A 13,280-nucleotide genomic window follows, 5' to 3' on the forward strand; every position below is an offset into this window, starting at 1 on the left:
TCTATTGTTAATAAACGGGATTAAAACTCAAGAACTTCTCAAAAATCTCTATATAAACAATCTCATGGATGAATTAGTGAATGAAATTTCATGATTGGAGCGAGGGTGAACAAACCCAACACTATGAGAAGCTTACATACCTCGAAAGAACACTTGTTCTCGGCGAAATCATCTATTCTTGAAAGAACGCTTGAAACCCTTCTCTTTTCTTCTCTTGAACATGCTCTCAAATCCCTAAACGTATTCGAAAAAAATGTCTAAAATATCTTAGAGTCTGATTAGACCCTTAAATTGGGTGTGAAAAACGTTTTAGGCTTAGTGGGGTAAGGAAAAGACCAAAATACTCCTTCCCTTGAACGGATGAAAAGACTTAGCTAGAGAAGATTCACTCAAACAATCATAACTTTTTACTTGGAGCTTGCAATTTTGCAAACTTGGCGGTGTTTGAAAGAGGACTCAAAGACCTTCGATTTGATATACCTCATACGCCATCTAACACTTTTCGTGCTAAAAGATATGATTGTTTGAAGGTTGACCCAAAACTAAAACTGATCGGAGTTTGAGCTGTTACATTATTTCTCACGAGGCACAAATGTAATTGTTAAAGAGAAAAAAATCATTGACTAGTCAATTCTAATGACAAAACATGCAATTTTATATAAGTGGTTCATTAGTATCTGGAAGAAGAAAAATAGTGTCAATATCCAAATATTTATATGTGAAATATTTATAGGTATTTTTAACCAATCAATTCCCAAAAAGGTTGCAACATCATATAAAAGAGAAGGCACCTCATTTGTGTTCACAATAAATAAAAGACTATGAGCGCCCACAAGTTCTCAGTTATCACGGGGATTATTCATAAATTTCCTCGTGTTTTCAACAAAATCTTTTGGCATGATTGCATTAAGCGCTATTACTTCAATTTTGGCGAGGCAAAATCGATAAATTCTTTTTGTATCCATTAGTATCATTTAAATAATCTTTGCCTATTTTATTTAAATAATTGGTTCCTATATCATTAAAGTAAATGTTGCATATTTCATTGTACTTAGGAGGGTAACCATTTTTGTTTATCTAATCAAATTGAAAAAAAACACATCTGCTAATATTAGTGAAGTAATTTGTGTTTGACCAAGGTTCTAAAAGTGTTGATGGAAGAGGTCATCTCTTTGAGCTATTGAAAAATAAAATTATCAAAATAAAAAAGAAATAAAACATGACCGATANTTCTTTTTGTATCCATTAGTATCATTTAAATAATCTTTGCCTATTTTATTTAAATAATTGGTTCCTATATCATTAAAGTAAATGTTGCATATTTCATTGTACTTAGGAGGGTAACCATTTTTGTTTATCTAATCAAATTGAAAAAAAACACATCGGCTAATATTAGTGAAGTAATTTGTGTTTGACCAAGGTTCTAAAAGCGTTGATGGAAGAGGTCATCTCTTTGAGCTATTGAAAAATAAAATTATCAAAATAAAAAAGAAATAAAACATGACCGATAATAGAATTTTTAGAATTTGAGAATATAGGAAAGTTGACATGTCGTAATGTTGGGGCCTTCTAAAAAATGGCTAAGGAAGAGATATGAACTCCTTATAGACAAGCTCATACCACATACTGGTATTGGTGAAGATTTGTGAGTGACTACTAATAGCATCAGGGGAGTGTGTTTGATATTCGGGTAATAAAGTTGTCTTAAATCTCAGATAATGAGGTTATCTTAAATGATGTGTATTAAAGAAGATAAGCAAAATAGGAGTTGAAAATATGGTGAAAGAAGTTGGTTAGATTTCTAAATATCACACAATGAAATAAAAAAACTAATTTATTGTTATCTTTATATCATTATGTGAGATTTAAAAAATCTCACCCACTTGTTTCACCATCATTTTAACTCCTATTTTAGTTATCTTCTTCAATACACAAGATTTAAGACAATCTCATTTCCCAAGATTTAAGACAGCCACATTACCTCAATATCAAACTCACATTTGATACTAATATTAGTATCACTCACAGTTCTGCTAGAATATCAATACTAGTTGTTCTTTCAATGAACGAGCTTGGTTGTTCTAAATTCAAATCACTCTCTTATTCACTTTCTCTGAGGCACCACATTGCGGTTGTTCAACTTCCCTATCTTCTCAAGGTTAGAAAATCCTATTATCTAAGTTGTTTCATTCCGTTTAGATTATTTCCCGATTTTTATTTTGACAGTTTTATTTTTCAAAAGTTGAAAAGTTAGTCTCTCCCCAGTAATACTTTTGGAAACTTGGCCAATCACAACTTACTCCTCTAATATTGGTAAATCTGTTTTTTTCAAGTTAGACAAATAAAAATTGACACTCTCCAAAAGTACAATAACATAGGCAATGATTAATTAAATGAACTAATCAACAATGATTTAAATGATATTTTCACAGATCCATAAGATTTTTGCAGATTTTACCCACCCAAGTTAAAGCAATTGAGCTTTATGCAACCATGCTGAAAAATTTCCTTGAAATTACGAGGAAATTCATGAATAAGCCGGAGACAAAAATAATTTTTTCACAGTCCGTAGTCTTTTAATTATTGTGAACACAAATGAGATGTTTGCCCTTTTGTATGATGATGCAACTTTTTCAGAGATTTAATGGCAACAAATACCTACAAAAAATTTCACATAATAATATTTGAATATTGAAACTATTTACCTTCTTTTGGATACTAATGAGGCAATTACATAAAATAACATGTTTTTCCATTTGAATGAGTTGTTCTTGAATTCTTTTTAACAATAAATTTTATGCCTCATGAGACATAAGTTCTTCAAAACAACAATCCAAATGAAAGAGATTAGGATGGAAAAAGTAGTTGGTTTTGAAATATATGGGCTAATATTATTCTATAAAATAGTATATTAACTTACTAGGCATACATGTGCAACAACCGAAGAACTACTTATACTAAAACCATCCATAGCAAACCAATTAAAAAAAGACATTTTCCTATAATAAATAGAGAACAATCACTATTGTAGATATCTATCAATTTAAGAAACTATTTTACTATTAGCTTTGTATCATAGTATGAGATTTAAAATATCTCACATGCTTTTTTTGTCACTACCCAATTTAGGATGATGAATGGCGCTAAGTGAGAGAATTCCAAAACTAGTTTTACCAAAATTCTATAGAAAATCGGGCAGAGTTTCGCTTATCCTAATTTTTCTTGTCTCAGAAATCAACAACACAACTAATAACAAGTCTAAAACCAGACATAATACCCGTCGATAATTTAATCGCCAACACGAAAATACCAAATCATCTCCAATAATAAAAAGAAGTTCAAGGAAGTCCCTTGACTACAAAACGAAGGGATAATCATGACTCTAATAAAGGAAAGGACAAATGGAGCTATTCTAAGATTTTTGAAATGAAAGAAATCATAGCAATTCTATAAATATCTTGCTACGCGAAGTTACCCGACTCACTAGATTATACTAATTAACACTATCTAGTTAATGAATTCTTCGACAATATCAGTTGAGTTCTCAGTAAAAACATTTAGGAAGGAGTGAGACGTTAGCTCAGTGAGTAATAACACTTAACCACAACCCTTTTAATCAGGGATAAGTCAATAAACATGCTAGTTAGATAATCATAATCATCTAATAAAAGTCTTTTTAAAGGAAACAATAACCATATACTATCTTGTGTGTCTCATATAAGCAAAATCAATGTAAAAACCTAGATCAACCTAAATGTCGAACCGATCAAATTTATATCATAGATCAACCTTTTTACAATAGTGCACCCATCATCTCAAAATCCTAGATACGCTTATGTTTGTTCAATCAATATTTTACTTTATATACAATAATCATATATTTTTATCATATAAAATCAATGCATCGAAAAAAGAAAAAAACTCGATTGTTTGTAGATATTGACAAATGTTGGGATTGTTCATGGTAGACTCCCTAGGTTAAACAAATAACATTCAATTCACTTATCAAAAAATAAAATCTTGAACAACTTTGATAAAATTTCTGGCTCCGCCACTGAATAGTCACTCGAATTTTAAGAATTTAGTAAATTCATCTATCTCTTTAACCCTTATTTTCTTAAACTTACAATTCCATTTCTATAGTGATGAAATTTACAAATATAAATATTTAAGTTATGTTTAGAAAAGTTACCTTCCACTTCTATTTTTCCTATTAAAATATCTTCCAACACCCTTAGCTTCACTTGAACGAATGGCAGATCCACGATTTTCGTTCTCCTTCTCGCTTTTGACAAATAGCTGCAGCAGCTTCCTTCAACAAAGACTCCAAATAGTGTTAGGACTTTTCCCTTTTGTTTTTGTTTGCTGCTAGGTTGCAGCCTTTTCTTTTCATTTTAATTGTTTTTATTTTCAAAAATACTTTTTGGTCAGTAAAATAATTTGTCTCCTATTTCTATTTAATACTAAAATGGCATATATATCCTTGCTTCAGAATATAATATTACATTCTTTGACCTTCCTTTCACTCCTTTCATTCTTATCTTCTTCAATACACAATATTTAAGATAACCTTATTATCCGATCTCATTACTTTTTTTTTCTTTTTTACATTTATGCAATAGCTGAATTATTTGAGAAGTAATTAAAATAAAATTAAAGAAGGGGAGCATAATAATATCATAAACTACATGAAAAATAAGCTTTATGAATCCAAAAAGAAGTGTTTGAAATAATTCATATTTTCTATTGTTCTCTTTAAAATATTTTCTATAATATTTTACATATTTAGTGCAACAATGTAGGAAAAAGTTAAAATAAATGTCTTCTACTATTGATAGCATATATATAACTTAAACTCTATCAATCACATAACCCTAATGCAATTATTAGTATCACTCACAGTAATGATTCAACTCGAATGTCATCATTCATCCATATCTTTTTTTCAATGGTATGAGCTTGGTTGTAAGAAATTCACATTACTCACGAATTATGCAAATCCAGTACCAATTATACAAATGAGGCAACTTCAACTGTAGCTACAACCTGTAAATATGCAAACTATAGCTATGAAGCATAATTAAGTTTATTATAGTGGTTATTTTAAAAAGTTCCTCTAAAAAGTTTTTTTTTTTACAAAAGTAAGAGTTGAAAACAAATAGGTGCCTTGTTTACGGGACGAGACCGATCGACTGTTATTACCAGTTTTGTGTGTTAGGTAAATTATGTTATTTTGTGTTCTGATATTTCTACAAATATGCTAGTCATCATGCAACAACATCAACACATATGTTAGAAGAACAATACAAAGGAAAGAGATAATAAAAGAAAGTTGTTAATTTTGGAAAATACGTGTGGAGGGACAATGTTTGAAGTTGACATATTAATCCTCTTTAGAAGTTTAAGTAGTAGCACTATATACAACCATGCCAAAAGATGTCCTTCAAATTAGTAGAGAGTAAATGACTAAGACGGTGATAACAATGAACTTTTGTTAGTCCATTGTCTTTTAATTATTGTGAACACCAATGAGCTGTCTGCGATGATGCAACTTTTTTTGGGAATTCAATGTTGTCAAATACCAATAAAAATTATCACATAAGAATATTTTGATATTGACATTATTTTTGTTCTTTTGGATATTGATGAAGGAATTACATAAGATATAACTTTTTCCCTTTGAATTGACTGATCTTTGAGTTTTTGCCCTTTAACAATTGATTTATGCCTCGTGGGACATAAGTTCTTTGGAAGAACAAAACAAATAAAAGAGATTTAAGGAGAACAAAAGGCAGTTGGTTTTTGAATGACAACATTTGAAGTTGACATATCTTTCATATAAATGAATTTTTAGATCACTTAGCTTTTACTGAGTTACTGTTAGATATTTACCACTAATATTATTCAATAAAATCGTACAATACCCATGCAACACACGAATCGAGAAACTAGTTATAACAATTTTAATTTGTATAATCAACTTGAGAAAACATATTTGTAAATATTAGATGGGTAATTTGTGTTTGACCAAGATTCTAAAAGTGTTACTTGAAAGAGACTATCTCTTTTAGCTATTGGAAAACAAAATTGTCAAAATCAAAAAGAAAAAAATCAATAAGGAATGAAGCCAGACAACTAATAAAATTTTTGGACCTTGAGAAGATAGGAAAGTTGAACAACCGCTGCATTAATGCCTCCCGGAGAATGTTTTGTTGCGTTTTAAAAGGTGTGAATGGAAAATGAAGAGTTGCGACTTTTATGAAGAGTTGTGACTTTGATGAAAAATTGTGACTTTTATGAAGAGTTGTTACTTTTATGAAAAGTTGCGACTTTTATGAAAAGTTGCGACTTTTATGAAAAGTTGTGACTTTTATGAAAGGTGGTGACCTTTCGGAAATATTGTGACTTTTCCAAAGGTTTGTGACCTTTCCGGTAAGGCACAATAAGAACCTTTTCACACTACCCTTTGTTTTCTATAAATTGAGGAATTTCCTCTCATTTTAAATATAGAATTTTTCTGGACTTCTTCTACTACTAAATCTAGTATTCTAAGTGTACTTTACTGCCGTTGAGTGGCTCGCTGACACCAACGTTTTGGGTATCAATACACTGGTGATTGAGATCATTCTATCCTGGGAGGACATATTCCAAATCAAACCTCGGATACTAGAGGGGAATAATTTCATTAAGGGGACACTGTGCATTCAGTGAGCTTGATCTTCTTTCTGTTTTTCCAGATTCTGGTATGTGTTACGGATTTTAGATTTGTGAATTAATTTATGTTCTTCTGTTCTTCACTGGTTCATTAAACTTTGGTAACTTCGTGTTTCTGCAAAGTTTGTTGGAATCAGTAAGATTCTTTAAACACAGATTGACAACAATTCTTCTTTAAAAAAAAAAAATATTTCGTATATTTTATCTAATTTGGTTTTGATTCTAGTTTCTCTACTAGTTTTAATTTTCTAGTTGTGAAAATGTTATCTTGGGAATACAAGACAAACAACAATCTTAAGGAAATTAATTATACTGTTAGTATTTCTTGTATTCCACTGATTGAGAGAAAAAGATCATGGAAGTAGAAATTTAAGGCATTACTTCTCCATAATTTGACACTAGGTAATCTTCTTATTATTTATCTAAGGAGGAAAATAGTTTCTAAGAGTTAACAATTTTGATTTTTTATCATGTTTATCTTTGGAAAAAGATCTGCAAACATTTGTTGTGGAATGAATTTTTCTTGGCAAATAGTATTGCCTTTAAAATTCTTTAGTTCGCAAAATGAGAGATGCACATTTTTGTTTGATAAAATAGTATGTCAAAATGTTATAGTTGGAAGACTATTTGAAAAGAAAAACATTTCTATGTGATAAAGAATATGTTTAATTCTGTTTAGAGATTAAAAAAAAAAACAAAAAACTTTTGTAGTTTTGTACTCTGTGAAATTTGATTGTGTCTGATTTTTTCAGGCTAAAAACTTTTGTAGTTTATTACTCTGGATAAATCAGGCTATGCAATTGGTTTGAAAAATTATGAAAACTTCACATAATAAGTCAATGTTGTACTTTTGACTTTCTATAAACTCACTGTTATATAGAAACAAATTGTACAAATTTTTTTTTGTCTTTATTGTTAGTATTCTAAATACTAAGTGGTATGTCTATTTGTGATAGATTGAAAAATACCAGTGACTTAGAGTTTGTGATTTTGTGCCTCTATGAATGAACTTTGACACTATGTAAATATTATCAAAGAGAATTGAAGCAATATAATTCTTTTGTAGAATAATATTTCCAAAAGAGGTTTCATAGTGCCAATGACATGTTGATGGTCTGGAAAAATATGTGGAAAAACTATTTTCAAATACTTGAAAAATATTTTTGAGATCACATTTAAAATGTGGGGGTTCTTTGCTTATGATAAAGATAAAATTAGACTTGGTGTCTAATTTAATTTTGGAGCAAAAGATATGAAATTCAATGGTACTTTTGTATTATGTTAGACCCACAAAATTCTTGGAGTATATTCGGTATTGTGGTTGAGTTTCTCTATTACTAGTATATGATGTGACTAGTATGAAACTACCAAATTATATATATACTTGTTCAAAATAAAAGTGTTCTTTTATGAAAAAGTGTCACTTAAAATGTTGTGATTTTTCATGAAAATATGTCTATTATAATAAAAGTATTTGCATAGACATGAATATTGGTGAATAATTATTCGTTATGTTTTGTAAAAGAAACATTTGGATTATATTGCCTTTATTGGACCTGATGAAACTTTGTTCACGGGTAGTTCTATAACAATCAAATTGAAAGTTATGGAAAGGTCTTGCTGAAAAGGACATTTGACAAGGTGATGACTCTAAACAATGTTTGTGTCATACAAAATTGTAAGAAATAGGAACAAATATCTGTGAGAAAAAGCTACCTCACGGAGAGCTTTTCAAACTCAATATTTTTATTTGTTCTTACTTGCTTGAGTCAAACTATTTGTGACATGAACACTTGAGACATGTCAATTACAAAACCTTGTAAGGAAAATTGATCAACTTAGAAGTTTTGTCTAAACTTTGAGTGCAATAAATAAAAAAATGTCAAGTTTGTGTGAAATCTAAGTATGCTGAGCATTCTTATAAATCTGTTGAAAGGAATTCTAATCCCTTAGAATTGATTTACACTGACATTTGTGATATGAAGTCAACACCATCTCATGGTGGAAAAAAGTATTTCGTAACTTTCATTGACAATTGCATTAGAAATGACTATGTCTATTTGCTGAATGGTAAGGATGAAGCAATAGAAACGTCTAGACAATATAATATTGGAGTTGAAAATCAGCTGGGAAAAAGATAAGAAGTAATAGGGATGGAGAGTATAAATCTCATTTTGCAGAAATATGTTTGAAAAGTGGAATTATCCATCAAACTGTTGCCCTATTCACCTCAATCTAATGAAAAAAAAAACTAACTTTGAAGGAAATTATCAATGCATTACTTATAAGTTTTGGTTTACCACAAAACTTGTGTGGAGGAACTATCCTTACTGCAAAAGGAAACAACAAAAAGTTTTGCCTTTTCATAAAGAAAGCAATGAAAAATTTGTTTTTCCAGGACACAATCTATTCCATATGAGAAATGGAAATGAAGGAAATCCAACTTGAAATATTTCAAAGTGTGGGGGTGTCTAAACAAAGTCCAAGTTCCTATTTCTGAAAGGATTATAATAGGACCTATGACTGTGGATTGTAAAATTAGACTTGAGTAGTCTAGTGAAGGGTCTAAAAGACCTTGGAAAGGAAAAATAAGAATGTACTTAATAAAGAGATTCAGAGGCGTAGTAAATGTCAAAGGACATTTACTTCCTTCGAATATGATTTTGTAACATTTCTTGTGTCTTCTGTAGACTCATCCTTTTGGAAAGATGGTGTCAACGGTGAGATTGATGAAATCTTGAGCAACCATATTTGAAGTTAATTGATCTTCTTCTAGAAAATAAACCTTTGGGTTCAAAGTGAATCTTCAGAAGGAAAATGAAAGTCGATGGAACTGTTGACAAATATAAAGCAAGACTTTGTGTCAAAGGCTTTACACAAAAAGAAGGTCTTGAGCTTGTCGATATATACTCGTCAGTAACAAGAATTACATACATTCGGATGCTAATGTTATTAGTTGTGGTAGATGACCTCCAAATTTATCAAATGAATGTGAAAATAACTTTCTTAAATGGAGAATTGGAGGAAGAAATTTACATGGAATAGCCCGAGGGTTTTGTGGTTCCTGGTAAAGAAAAGAAAGTTTGCGAACTTGTTAAGTCACTTTATGGACTAAAACAAGCACCCAAACAATGACATAAGATATTTGACCAAACTATGTTGGTAAATGGATTTAAGAATGACGGAAGTGAAAAATGTGTTTACATTAAAATCACTAGGTCATTGTTTGTTTGTATAATTGGTGATATGTTGATTATCAATAGATACACTAATGGCATAAATGCTACTAAATGTATGCTAGAAAGCAAGTTTGGAATGAAAAATTTTGGAGTTGCTGATGCAATCTTAGGTATAAGAATCCATAGAACTCCATAATGTTTAGCATATTCGCAGTCTCATTGCATTGAAACGGTACTTGACTAGTTCAAATATTTGGATTTCAATATTGTCAAGTCTCCAGTAAATGTGAGTTTTGCATTTCAAAAGAGTGAAGGCAAAAGTGACTCACAATTGGATTGTGCTAAAGTATTGAGAAGTATGATATATATCACGAAGTGTGTGCGATCAGATATAGCATTTGCTATTAATAAACTGAGTCGGTTCACGAGTGATCCCAATTGAACTCATTATATGACAATGAAAAGAGTTTTGGAGTATTTAAGAAATACTTAAAACTATGTCTTGCATTATAACAATATCCAACAGTATTGAAAGGATATAGTAATGTGAATTGGATCACCGGACAAATGAAGTGAAATCCACGAGTGGATATGTATTTACTCTTGGTAGAGGAGCAGTCTCTTGGAAATATTTTTTTTTTTAAAAAGAGAAATGTATCGCTAGCTCTACAATGATCTCTGAGCTAGGTGCTCTAGATAAGGTCGGTAAATGAATTGAAAGACTCCGGAACTTCTTGATAGATATTCTTTTTGGCCCAAACCTTTGGCATCAGTATGCATACACTTTGATAGTCAAGATGCAATAGGTAGGGCATGGAGAATGATGTATAACGGAAAGTCTAGTCATATAGGACATAGACAAGATATCGTTAGAAAACTACTCTCTAGTGGAATTATCAGAATTGACTATTGTCGGGCTATAGAACACCTCAACTAAGTGTATGAATAAGGAATCTTATAAAATGTATGATTCTTTTACCCATGTTGGCATGCATGGTTTATGAGGATTTTTAGTTGTCGGAACTCATTCTCATATTGGTGATCAATACTACTCCCAATAATATATAATTCATGCTCAAATGTTTAAAACACAACTCTTTCTCAATTTGAGGTAATTACTCAAAATATCCTCTTAAAAGAGGTAATCTCTTAAACTCCACCAAACTTGTAAACTCATTTAAAAATCGGTGTTACTCTCTTTTAAATGTAACAGTATTACATATTTGGGAATACTTAGTTACCTTATATTCATTTTTAAACATGAAATTCAACTCTCCCTCATTCTCGTACTCATATACTCAAGACTTAGTTCAAATCTTTAGTTAGTTGTAAAATGATTCTCAAACTTGACTCAAAAGGACCTCTTGAACATTCCTCTTAACTCTACTTTAATTAGAAATGGAAATTAAGAGATATGATTAGGATATGCATGATCTCTCAAGTATTAATGAGTATTTTAATAGTGAATATCAAGAAGAGAACATAGGTACGATTCGAGGAAACACACACGAAAAGAAGGATAAAACGGTAATGGACCTGGCGACCCTGGCGCACTGAGTGGCGCAGGGCGCCATCCTTCAAACTACTGTCAATATTTGGGGCTGAGTGAGTGGCGCGGAGAACCAAGCCCCAAGCTACTGACCAGTAGTTTGGGTGCTATGGCTGACACGACGCCCCATGCCCTATCTAGAAACCCGACGAATTTTACTGCTCAAATTCAAGTTCTAAGTCATATAAAATCGGATGATTTCCTCCCAACTCTCTTTGATTCAAAAACCTAACACAATATCGATGAAATCCACCAAGAAATAACACTCATTCACAAAACCCTCACGTCAAGAACTCAAATATCTCCATTGTTAATGAACGGGGTTAAAACTCAAGAACTTCTCAAGAATCGGTACATAAACAATCTCATGAATGAATTAGTGAATGAAATTACATGATTAGAGTGAGGGTGAACAAACCCAACACTATGAGAAGCTTACGCACCTCGAAAGAACACTTGTTCTCGGCGAAATCATCTGTTCTTAAAAGAACGCTTGAAACCCTTCTCTTTTCTTCTCTTGAACTTGCTCTCAAATCCCTAAACATTTTTGGAAAGAATGTCTAAAATATCTTAGAGTCTGATTAGACCCTTAAATTGGGTGTGAAAAACGTTTTAGGCGTACTGGGGTAAGGAAAAGACCAAAATACTCCTACCCTTAAACGGATGAAAAGTCTTAGCTAGAGAAGATTCACTCAAATAGTCATAACTTTTTACTTGGAGCTCGCAATTTATCAAACTTGGCGGTTTTGGAAAGAGGACTCAAAGACCTTCGGTTTGATATACCTCATAGGCCACCTAACTCTTTTCGTGCTAAAAGATATGGTGTTTTGAAGTTGACCCAAAACTAAAAACTGATCAGAGTCTGAGCTGTTAAATTATGTCTCACGAGGCATAAATGCAATTGTTAAAGAGAAAAAAATCATTGACTAGTCAATTTTAATGATAAAACATGCAATTTTATATAAGTGGTTCTTTCCGGCCTCATATGAGAATGGAAAACTGGAGCATTTTATCCATCGGTGGATGAAGAATCGCGAACATAATAATTTCTGGTTGACCATGTTCCCAGAAAAAAGATACTTTCGAGAAAGGACGATCACGACTGAAGTGGCTATACATACAAATCTTGTCAATATCCAAATATTTATATGTGAAAATATTTATAAGTAATTTTAACCAATCAATTCCCAAAAAGGTTGCAACATCATATAAACGAGAAGGCACCTCATTTGTGTTCACATAAAATAAAAGACTATGAGCGGCCACAAGTTCTCAGTTGTCACCGGGATTATTCATAAATTTCCTCGTGTTTTCAACAAAATCTTTTGGCATGATTGCATAAAGCGCTACTACTTCAATTTTGGTGAGGCAAAATTGATAAATGTTTTTTGTATCTATTTGTATCATTTAAATAATCATTGCCTATTTTATTTAAATAATTGGTTCCTATAATATTAAAATAAATATTTCATATTTCATTGTACTTTGGAGGGTAACAATTTTTGTTTATCTAATCAAATTGAAAAAAAACACATCTACTAAGATTAGAGGAGTAATTTGTGTTTGACTAAGGTTGTAAAAGTGTTGATGGAAGAGGTCATCTCTTTGAGCTATTGAAAAACAAAATTATCAAAATAAAAAGAAACAAAACATGACCGATAATAGAATTTTTAGAATTTGAGAAGATAGGAAAGTTGACATGTCGTAATGTTGGCGCCTCCTGAAAAATGGCTAAGGAAGTGATATAAACTCCTTAGACATGCTCATACCACAAACCAAAAAAATAAATACTGATATTGGAGAAGATTTGTGAGTGACTATTAATAGCATCAGGGGTG

This window comes from Solanum stenotomum, chromosome 10 (genome assembly GCF_019186545.1).
Source record: "Solanum stenotomum isolate F172 chromosome 10, ASM1918654v1, whole genome shotgun sequence".
Classification (NCBI taxonomy): Eukaryota; Viridiplantae; Streptophyta; class Magnoliopsida; order Solanales; family Solanaceae; genus Solanum; species Solanum stenotomum.